The sequence below is a fragment of the Hyperoodon ampullatus genome (assembly GCF_949752795.1).
Source record: "Hyperoodon ampullatus genome assembly, chromosome: 2".
Classification (NCBI taxonomy): Eukaryota; Metazoa; Chordata; class Mammalia; order Artiodactyla; family Ziphiidae; genus Hyperoodon; species Hyperoodon ampullatus.
The window spans coordinates 128927796-128939969 of record NC_136915.1 but is presented as its reverse complement, the minus strand read 5'-3'; positions in this window follow the sequence as shown (position 1 = coordinate 128939969).

The following is a 12174-nucleotide window of genomic DNA, read 5'->3' as shown; positions in this document are numbered from 1 at the left end:
TTTCCCTCCTCACACCATCCACCAATCTTTTGCTCCTTCCCTTGCCTTTGTTAATATCACCACTAATCACCAAGATGCCTAAGGCAAAAGCCCAAGAGTCATCTTCAGCCTTCATTTGTGGACTTTTCCCATATTTTGGACACAAAATCTCATTAATTCTACTTCTAGATTATCTCTTAAAATTTCCCTCCACTGCACATCCTTTAGTCCAAATCCTCAGCTCAAAAGTTAACATATATCTCTAATTGGTCTCCTTCCTCCTCTCTCAGCTTTTTCTAATCCAGCGGTCTCCAACCCCCGGGCTGCGGACCCATACCGGTCTGCGGCCTGTTAGGAAATGGACGGCACAGCAGGAGGTGAGTGGCGGCCGAGTGAGAGAAGCTTCATCTGCCCCTCCCTATTGCTCCCCATCACTCACATTGCCACCTGAACCATCCCTGCCCCCCACCCCACCCTGTACATGGAAAAATTGTCTTCCATGAAACCAGTCCCTGGTGCCAAAAAGGTTGGGGACCACTGCTTTAATCCATTTCCACACCAATGCTAGAATTATCTTCATAAGATAGGAATTTGATTACATTACGACCCCAATGAAAAGCCTTCAAATGCTCCTCATTTTTACAATATACAATTCATTCATTCAGGGTTTTTTGTGATTTCATTTTTCTTTCTCTTCATTTTGACTTTCTGCCCCTCTCCAAGGCACATTGAACTTCTTGGAGTTCTCTAAACAAGTTATGTCTTAGCACTAATTATTTATTATTCCATTAATGAGAAATTAAGGCTATTATCATTAAACTGATTAAGGAGGAGCAGGCTTGTGAGGCTAATTAGCAGGCTATGGGCTGTAGCATTAATTCAAATTATATTACTTTTTGATAGCCAAGTCAGGGGTATTAATATAATCATAGGAACAATAAATTTTAGCATTGGAGGAGGTTAAGATTTTGTACGTAGTCGGTGCCATATATGTTTGATACTGTCACTAGTAAGAGTAGTCTGAGTGCGGCCTCTCAGGCTGTGAGCACTAATAGGATGATTGGTATTATGCTGGCCAAGATGAAGTGTGAATTTAGGATCACTAGGGTTGCCAATAATGAAATTAAGAGCAGGACTATGGTGAGTATTGTTTTTAGTTTATTTGAGTTGCTCAGGGGAGGGGCAGTAGAAGGACAATTTCTAGGTCAAAGAGAATGTCACTAACATTGTTAGGAATGTCACTAACAATCTTCCATCTGACAAATTCCTCCTCCTCTTTTAAGGATGGTAAGACCTGTGAGGGCTTTCTTATCTCCATTGTAACCCCATCCTTCAGCATAGTATCTGAACCTGGTAAGTGATCAAGGGGGTATTTATTGTATGCAACCTTCCCTGACCACCCACTCCTTACTCAGGCAGAGTTGGATCTGATAGCTATGGTCTCTTAACACCATGTACATACAGGTATAATAGCATTCATACCATTAGATTGTGATTATTTGCCCATTTGTCTGAATCCCCTAACGAACTATGAGCTCTTTGAACGAAGGAAATGTGTTATGTTTGCCTTTGCATTCCTATCACTCAGCAGTGTCTGGCATAGAGCATACAGTGCTGATTTTTTTTTAAAATTAAGTTTGTTAATTTATTCACCGAAGGGATGAAATGGAATAATCGAATTGAGAACTTAAAAAAAATGAATGTGCAGCTTTCAAAAAGAGAAGAGAGTCAAACATTAAACTATATTTGTATAGTTTAATATATATTTGCCATTTTCACGCAGAGCTTGAGAAGGAAGCCAACAAAAGAAGATCAGATGAGAAATGGAAAAGACTCTAAAAAGATGTAAATAGATGGCTCTATTTACGTGCCTAGATCAAGCAGTATGGACAAATATTCCCCGTGCCTTTTTAGTTATGTGAGTCAATAAATTAGTTTTGTTTAAGCCACTCTGAGTGAGATTATTCTGTCACTTGTGTTCAAGAGTCCTACTGATGGACAAATTACAAATCCTATGGGATTTACCTTGAAAGATGTGTTCTAGCTTACTACCTTTAAAATTCAACATAAATCAGCTGAGTCATTTAGAGACTGATCAATCAGTTGAAATGTGATATATGCTTTGAGGATTTCATTTTATTTTCCTAAAATAATATAGAGCAAAATTTAATGCATAGAGATTTAGTTAAATGATGGTAAATACTTTCATTTTAATAACTGTGAAGAAAGTTTGAGAATTAAGCATTTTCAATAACTGAAAAGACCTAGGCCATTGTAAAACAGAGGTTAGCTAATTATCTAGACCAGAGGTTTAAAATGCACATGTCTATAAAGGTCAGGAAAATAACATGAAAGAATAAAGTATGCCTGTTATCAAACAATAAGTGGGTGGAGACTGTGGCAAACTGGAGATAAAATAGCCAATTAGTGTCATCTGGAAATAAAAGCCCAGCATTGTCCAATATTTCCATTTTTTTCCCCCAAACAGACAAATTCAGATTAGGTGAAAATCTCTTGAGTTTTAAAATGTTGATAATGAGAAAGTAAACAAGTGGCCCTATTGACAACCAGACCACAATGTTACCCCCAAATTATAATACTCAAAGCAAGACAAATAAGGTTACTCCATGACCATGTTCAGAACAAGACATAGATGAGGTCACCCCATGACACAAAAATGGCTAAAACTCCTCTTCTGGCTAACATCTCTTATTTCTGAGTGGATACTGCTTCTTTAACAATCGCATATCTAGACTCATATAATGCTCCCACCTTGTAGGTACAAATTATTAAGATACTCAATGTCTGAATTTTCCTAGTTTCTTGGTAGTCTGAAATCCAGAACTGGTATCTGCTTCCCAATTCCTCCTCAAAATCGAACACAAGCCCAACCTCTAAAAGAAGACCCTTTCAACAACCCTTTACCAGAAACTTCCCCAGAGTGAGATCACCCTTGTAGCGACAATATAAAGAAACCGAATGTCCTTAACTACAGATGTGTTCTTAATAGTCTCTGATCCATTGGCTTAACAACAAGTACTTAGAAAATCTCTTAAAACACTGGGCCAAACATAGCTGGCCTATGAGCCAGGTCTGGTCTGGCGGGCAAACCACTATGACCTTATAATCTCTGTTAAAACTAATAATGGAAGCAAAAGCAGGGATGGACAGATTTCCTCATTGTTTCATTTCATTTCTTGTTTTCTTTATCAGTATGTTAAAAGGAGAGGCATAATCATGACATCTATGTAGTACATGCTACTTGAAGATTATGATTGTTTTTATTCATGCCAGGAGGGAGGACTTTATTCTGTTTGATTTGAGCAAATCCATTACCAGTGCTTTCAATTTCAGGCCTTCCAAGTTGAGGTCTGCTTGAAGCTTGGAAGACTGCCGTATCTTAGAGGGCCTTTTCCTTTGTATTTTCTTGAAATACAAGATCAGAAGTCAGGAAAGATCAGAGAGACCAATGAAATTATTCAGATGTTTATTATACAGGTAACTAAGATGTAATTACTTTTCTTGTCTAGAATTCTGTTATATATTCATTAGACAAGGAGACTCTATGCCTAATATCACATCTCATGGAATTAGTAGGTAAAAAATATGTTAAAGGCAAATAAATGTCTTCCCAGGCTATTACGAGTCAAACAGGATTAACTGAGGGTGATTTGAAGGCCTAAATGATAGCTCGCCTTGCCTATCTCTCCCCAGCTTCCCTCAGACATATCAGATGCTAGAAAGTGGCATACCCAGACAACTCCCCTGAACATCCAGCACAAAACCTAAACCCAGCCTTTTTAGTCCCCTGAATGACTGTCCTCATTCAGAAGAAAATGACAGAAGAGCAGAAGACCCATGTTACAACCCAAACATGACTCTTCATAGAATGTCCAGAAGATGGGGAAATCATTCTGCTGATTCTTCCACCTCTGAGTCCCAACATGTACTAGCGAAGCTTGCTACTATGTACCTGGGCCCAGGCAGGGTAACCCTGTTTGACACAGGCCTTCATCTGTCCCAAGGTCTTTTACCTAAGAGAGTACTGCTGCCCCCTCTTGGCCTCACCTCTCCTTTTGGCCTCTGGCACAGTCACACTCTTCTGCCTCCTCAACTTCCTTAGGTACCATCACCCTCACTATATAAACCTCACAGTTGCCTCCTTCACAACCCCATTGCCATTTACATCATTTCAGGTATTGCTTCTATGGACTTCCCAAAACTAAGAATGTTTGACCTTCCTCTCTTTTCCATGACCTCTTATTTCTCTTGGCAACCAAGCCACAGTTTATTAAAATGTGGCCGTATACATGTATTTACACAAAAACTCAACTGCTGGGATTTAAACAAGTAAGGGACTTTTTAACATAAGAAGGAATCTAGAAATTGACAGTCAATCCATAGATGGTGCAACTGCTCAAGGAAGTCACCAGGAGCTAGCTTTCTGTTAGCTACCTGCTCCACCATTCTCAGCATGCAGCTTCTGTCTTAATGGTCTCAAGGTGACTCCTCCACCTTCAGGCTCTGAGTCTTAATTCCAGCCAAAAGTAAAAGAAGAGAGGAAGATGAGGGGCAAATAGTAAATGCTAAACAGCTTTATTCTTTTTTAATCGGGAAAATAAAAGCTCTGGAGGCCTAGCCAATAGATTTCTGCTTGTATCTCATTACTCCAAGTGGGTCAGATGACTATTAAAGGAAGTCTGGGGAGGTTATAGGTAAGTGGAAGGTGATTGGTAAGTGGGTAATCGGTAAGTGGGATTGTTTGTTTGCCACTTCAAATAAAATTAGAGTTTCTTTAGTAAGTAAGGGGAGAATGGCTATTGAGACAATTAGCTATATCTGTCATAGTCAACTCCTTCGGCTACCCAACATTCACACACACCCTTCCTTCCAAGGCAGAATATGTTAGCATTGCTCGTCAAAGGCATCAGCCTCAAAACCTAATTTATTTGCTTCATTTAGCTCTTCAAAGTCTCTGGGTGCAACCTTTCCATCACATCTATATGGGACTTCACATAGTCTAATGACTGGTAAACTGAAAGACAAGCTATGTTTCCCCAGAACACTCAATATTTAATGGTTAAAAAAAGGAACAGGTTAAGGGCAATATTAACTCTTATTTGGGAAAGAGAACCATGGAAAGCACACAGAAGAGATATTACCAGAGTAAATACCAAACATTGCCAGGCAGGAAAGCTCAGAACTTCTGTGCTCTATCACTAGGATACATTCCTGGGTTTACTCAATCCAACAGCCTCACATTCTACTCCTTGGGAGAGCATCTCTTGACCATTGTCATCCAAGACTACATATGAAGCAGGCTTTGTAGAGGATAACTTCCCTTAGGGGGCCACAGATTTTTGGGGCCCACTTCTTTTGGTTTGAATTTGGGATACAGGAATGGACTTAGAGGTTTAATAATTATGGCCTTTGGCAATATACTTCCATCAAAAATTTAGATTTCCAATCTTTTTGCTCTTGGTCAGTTAATTCCATGTGTGAATAACCACAGACAAATATTTCATCTAGACATGATATTTAGCTTGAAGATTCAGCCCAGCTGGTCTCTGTGCTCTTCCAAGTCCTCTATTCCATAGCTTAAAGGCCATGTTTTGAGGTGGTTTAAAATATAATAGGCATTAGTGGGGAGATATCAAACATAATATGATCTTAGTTAATTGGTATTTGTCTAAAGAACACTTAGGAGACTGTGTATAAGAAAAGTCCTCAGGTACTGAGTTTGGTAAGAATACATTTATTTTTAAAATTCTGCATGTATGCAAAATATAGGCTTCGCAGTGAATTTAGAATGCAGGCCACAGGTAAAGAATACCTCTCCCATCCCTGCTTACAGATTAGCAAACTCTAGGCTGAGTACAGAGCTCTCCTTCAGAAAAAAAAAAAATCTATAACCTCATGCCAGGGTTCTGGATTTTTCCTACTACTTATGCTAATAGCAAAGCTGCCATGGCACATGGTCTGTATTCCAAAGAACAGCAGGTGGCAATCTGACCAAATGTTTTTCCATCACATAATAAGGGTCACCAGATTTGTAGCCTGAAATATCTGAGTCCTAACTGTCCAAAGTCCCACCTTTTTCACTCAGCTAATTCCAGATTTTAGAATCTTACTTGCAGCATCCCCTTCCAGATAGAAAATTCTATTTCAGGTGGACTGAATTCAGCTGCAGCTACTAAATAAATCAGCAGGAAAACGGTCGCCTACCACCCAGTTCACAGAAGCAGCTTTGGAGACAGATTTGCCGATAGTAATAAATAGTGTTTCTTACACTCTAGTCATGCCAATTTCCTTGAAGAGCCGCTTAAATACATCATCTAATTTATTCCTCAAAGTAAGGCAGTGAGTGGTATGCTAATATCCCCATTTCACTGATGAGTAAATTGAGCCTCAGAGCCTAGATGACTTACTCAGTTTCACCCATTTGCTAACTAGTGGAAAGAGGATTTGAATCCAGATTTGAGTGATGAAAAATCTGGTGCTTCTTATCATTTGATCATTTTAATCACTGAATCTGTGTTTATGGTAAAAATGCATCACAGAAGAAGAGGAGAACTACAGTGCAAGTCAGTGTGCCTGTAACCGCATGAGGCTGTAGCTCAGCAGGTACTTTGTGAAAGCTCAGAACAGTGCCTTCACTCTTGTGCTGAGCTGTAGTCACACACGGACATCACCGCACAATGGACAGTATTTTTAATCTGAGGACACTGATCAGGATGTAAACATTATCAGAAAATAATGAGTCATGCTCTGCCAAGCATACGCTTCATTCCTGAGCCAAGTGTATGTAATCGCTGCCAAAACTCCTTCAGGCCACTAAATCACCAAGATAAGACCCCAGCTTCAGAGTACAGTACTCAGGCACATGAATCACACGCTTGCCTGAGGCAGTCTCCAGGAGTAGACCCTGTGTGTTTGTTCACTTTCTCCACCACCTTTGGGGTCCATCCGGCAATGCTTTCTGTGGGGTCCCCTCAAGCTGTGACTCTTTCTCCCTTGGGAAATGGGACATATTTTCTTGGTTTGAATTGTTGTTGCTGCTTCTCTCCTACAGCTCCCTTTGATCAAAGGGTAGTGTATGGCAGCCCCTTCCTTCCCGGCCTCCAGGAGCAGTTGTGAGCCGCACTCAAGGGCTACAGGGGAGCTCAAAACCTGCCATTGCTGCCAAGAACCAGCAGCTGCATCTACATAGCCCCTACCAAGGGGATAATGGCCAGTGAATGCTGAGGAAAGAGGCAGCAGGCATCCATACTAAAAACAGCCCTTGCACCAAAAATATTAAACCCACACAAGCTACACTGGGACAGTCCCACCTCAAATAGCCCCCTAAGACCACAGTCAATAATTGTTTCTCCTAAACTCACAGAGTAAGAGAAATATAAATAAAATGAAGAAGCAGAGGAACCACTCCCAGTTAAAAGACCAAGAGAATTATCCTGAAAGGACAAACAATGAAACAAACCTCGCCAGTCTATTAGATCCCGAGTTCAAAAAGGAGGTAATAAAAATACTGAAGGAATTAAGAAAGGCTATTGACTGAAATGCAAAGCTATTGTAAAAAGGATCTAGAAACTATAAAGAAGAGCCAAGAAAAATTAGAAAACACATTTGCAGAGAGAAAGCTGAGCTAAAGGCAATGAATTGCAGAATGAATAATGCAGAACAATGCATAAGCGATCTGGAAGATAGAATAACAGAAATCACCCAATCAGGACAGCAACAAAAAGTCAAATGAAAAAAAATAAAAGCAATATAAGAGACCTATGGGATAATATAAAACATGCCAATCTATGCATAATAGCGATCCCAGAAGGGGAAGAAAGAGAAAAGGGGATCAAAAATGTATCTGAAGAAATTATGGCTGAAAACTTCCCAAACCTAAAGAAAGAAACCGAAATCCAGGTACAGGAAGCACATATACAATGGAATACTACTCAGCCATAAAAAATAATGAAATAATGCCATTTGTAACAACATAGATGCAACTAGAGATTATAGTACTAAGTGAAGTAAGTCAGAAAGAGTAAGACAAACACTGTATCACTTATATGTGAAATCTAAAATATGACACAAATGAACCTATCTATGATGCAGAAACAGACTCACAGACATAGAGAACAGACTTGTGGTTGCCAAGGGGGAGGGAGGGTGGGAGAGAGATGGATTGAGAGTTTGGGGTTAGTAGATGCAAACTATTATACATAAGATGCATAAAAAACAAGGTCCTACTGTACAGCACAGGGAATTATATTCAATATCCTGTGATAAACCATAATGGAAAAGAATATTTTAAAAAAGTGTATATATATGTTTAACTGAATCACTTTGCTGTACAGCAGAAATTAACAGAACAATGTAAATCAACTGTACTTCAATTTTTTAAAAAAGGTAGTGTATAGCACACATTGGATAAATTCCATTGACATACTGTGAGCATTTCATGGCCTCCCACAACCTGGCAATGGGAAGGACATTTGGTCATGAGCTATACTGGTTACCAGTGGCCTGGAGCCAAGTGTGCTAAAGAGCCAGACTGTGAAGGGCACAAGTCCCCTGTAAACTGGGTCTGCCCACAGCTCTTTCAAAAGAGAACTAGGCAGGGCTGTTTTCCTCAAAATGAAGTAAAAACATGAAAAAGAGTGAGGAATGTTCACATCTTGACTCTACTGAATAAATGATTTTGGGGGGTGCTCCTCAGCTTGCATGTAAGGGATGCAGAATCTTCTAGGCACAAACTCCCCTGCCTGCCCTGGGTGCTCTGTTGCTGGTAGCAGAAGCTGATTTTCAGTGGTTGGATCACATGTTGGGTTTCTGTCTCTTTAGTAGTTGATAAACTCTAAGAAGACAGGGGTATGTGTGTGCATGTGTGTGGTTATTCTCCATATCTTCTAAGGTAGCAATGACTACTTTGTCATTTGATTTGTTGAATGCCCTGAAATGTGATATATTAAAGAGAGGAAAAGTCTCACAATAAGCTTTCCCTCTTGAAACTATTTTTTATCACTCTAGATTCCAGAGTGGGCTAGAATTAGAAATGGAAAGATTTTCTTGTAAAATGTAGTTATCTTGAACAGAGATTTTTATGCTGGATGAGTAGAAGGATAGATGGCTATATAAATAGGTGATAGATAGGTAGGTAGATGATAGAGATAGATAGATGATAGATAGATCTGGTAAATGTGATAGATAGAATATAGTAGTACAATATATATTACATAGTGATATTTACCAAAACTATGAGTTTTTAAAATATACATACACAACATGAACACAAACAGAAAATATAAAAGCCATTTAAAAAATAAAATATCATCTAAAAGCTTTCCCTTTGTTAGTAGGGAACTGGAAAAGTACATCTCCTTTTTCTTCTACTTGGTCTGTCCTTGAGGAAATGACAAATGAATTCCTCCCTCCCTCCTTCCTTCCCTTTTTCCCTTTGGTGTAAGTAACTGCCTTAAGTTTCTGTGATACAGATTTTTGTCTTCAGGGAATCTCCAGTTCCCATACTGTTATCTTTTCACTTCACAGAATTAATAGGAGTTATTACTGCTGCCAAGGTACAACTATACTTCTCTCTATATTTAATACTTGTACCCCTAAAGAGTAATATGTCAACTGTGAATATTTAATGGATTTTATCAAAGTTTTAAATACATAAGAGGAGCTTGCCTCTTAAAGGAATTAGTTATGAATCTTTTGGTAAAATGAATAATCAGTAATTGACTTATTGTTTAAATCTAGATCTGTGCATACTGGATTTATTTACAAATCTTTCAAATATATAAGGTACTCCTGCAACTCTGAATCCCAATAGTGATTTTACAAGACCAGAATGAGCAGAGAAAGTCACCAAGAGTGTAAGTTGACTGGGCTATAATGTGGCTAGCAAGAATTTCTAACATCTCATGTGACCCATTTCTTAATAATAGTTCAGGCAGGAGTGTTGTTCTTGGCCTCAGTCACAATCATTTAATTCTGCATGGCCATGCAGAAATATTAGATGATGCTTTTAATAATGGTCCCATAACAAAGTTCCCACTGGAATGAAAGCCACTAGCTTTTGAGCTCCTTCAGCTCAGAGTGTTTGCCTGTCCATGTTCATATTTCAATTTCCAGCCTGGTACTTTGAATTTTTCTTCTTTTTTGTATACCTTTCCATTATGGTTTACCCCAGGACATTGAATATAGTTCCCTGTGCTATAGAGTAGGACCTTGTTGTCCATCCATTCTATATGTAATAGTTTGCATCTATTAACTCCAAACTCTCAATCCATCTCTCCCCCACCCTCCCTCCCTCCCCCTTGGCAACCACAAGTCTGTTCTCTATGTCTGTGAGTCTGTTTCTGCATCATAGATAGGTTCATTTGTGCCATATTTTAGATTCCATATATAAGTGATGTCATATGGTATTTGTCTTTTTCTCTTTCTGACTTACTTCACTTAGTATACTCTCTAGTTGCCTCCATGTTGCTGCAAATGTCATTATTTCATTCTTTTTTATGGCTGAGTAGTATTCCATTATATATATGCACCACATCTTCTTTATCCATCTGTCTGTTAATGGACAGTTAGGTTGCTTCCATGTCTTGGTTATTGTGAATAGTGCTGCTATGAACATAGGTGTGCATGTATCTTTTTGAATTATAGTTTTGTCTGGATATATGCCCAGGAGTGAATTGCTGGATCATATCATAATTTGATTTTTAGTTTTCTAAGGAACCTCCATACTGTTTTCCATACTGGCTGCACCAATTTACATTCCCATCAACAGCGTAGGAGGGTTCCATTTCTCCACACCTTCTCCAGCATTTGTTACTTGTAGACTTTTTAATGATGGCCATTCTGACTGGTGTGAAGTGGTACCTCATTGTAGTTTTGATTTGTATTTCTCTAATAATTAGTGATGTTGAGCATCTTTTCATGTGCCTATTTTCCATCGGTATGTTTTCTTTGGAGAAATGTCTATTTAGGCCTTCTGACCATGTTTTGATTGGGTTGTTTGTTTTTTGTTGTTGAGTTGTATGAGCTGTTTGTATATTTTGGAAATTAAGCCCTTGTTGGTTGCATCATTGGCAAATATTTTCTCTCATTCTGTAGGTTGTCTTTTCATTTTGCTTAAGGTTTCCTTTGCTGTGTAAAAGGCTGTAGTTTGATTAGGTCCCATTTATTTTTAAATTTTATTTCTATTGCCTTTGGAGACTGACCTAAGAAAACACTGGTACCATTTATGTCTGAGAATGTTTTGCCTATGTTATCTTCTAGGAATTTTATGTTGTCATGTCTTATATTTAAGTCTTTAAGCCATTTTGAGTTTATTTTTGTCTATAGTGTGAGGGTGTGTTCCAACTTCATTGATTTATATGCAGCTGTCCAACTTTCCCAATACCACTTGCTGAAGAGACTGTCTTTCTCCCATTGTATATTCTTGCCTCCTTTGTCAAAGAATAATTGACCATAGTTGCATGAGTTTATTTCTAGAATCTCTATTCTTTGCTTGATCCACATGTTTGTTTTTGTGCCAGTACCATGCTGTTTTGATTACTATAGTTTTGTAGTATTTCCTGAAGTCTTGGAGGTTTACTGGTGCTTTGAATTTAAATGGTGCTTGGTAAATGTTTTTTAACTTATATTTAATACATATAAATATGATTCATGTTTCAGACGAGGGGGAAAAGAGTATCAAAGAAATACAAATTGCCATTTGAGAGTAGAAACATTTGTTTCACATTCTAAATTCTAAGTTGGGGAAGAAAGAACTCATAAAAACAAAAGAGGATGAGAGAGAAGATTCTCACATTTATTTGGAAAGCTCTTCTATTCATCTTGTCTTGGATTCTTTTTTAATTAATTAATTTTTGGCTGTGTTGGGTCTTCATTGCTGCGTGCAGGTTTTTCTGTAGGTGAGGCAAGCGGGGGCTATTCTTCAGTGTGGTGTGAAGGATTCTCATTGTGGTGGCTTCTCTTGTTGAAGAGCACAGGCTCTAGGCATGCGGGCTTCAGTAGTTGTGGCATGCAGGCTCAGTAGTTGTGGCTCGTGGGCTCTAGAGCAGGCTCAGTAGTTGTGGCACATGGGCTTAGTTTCTCCGCGGCATGTGGGATATTCCCACACCCGGGCTCAAACCCGTGTCCCCTGCATTGGCAGGTGTATTCTTAACCCCTGTGCCACCAAGGAAGTCC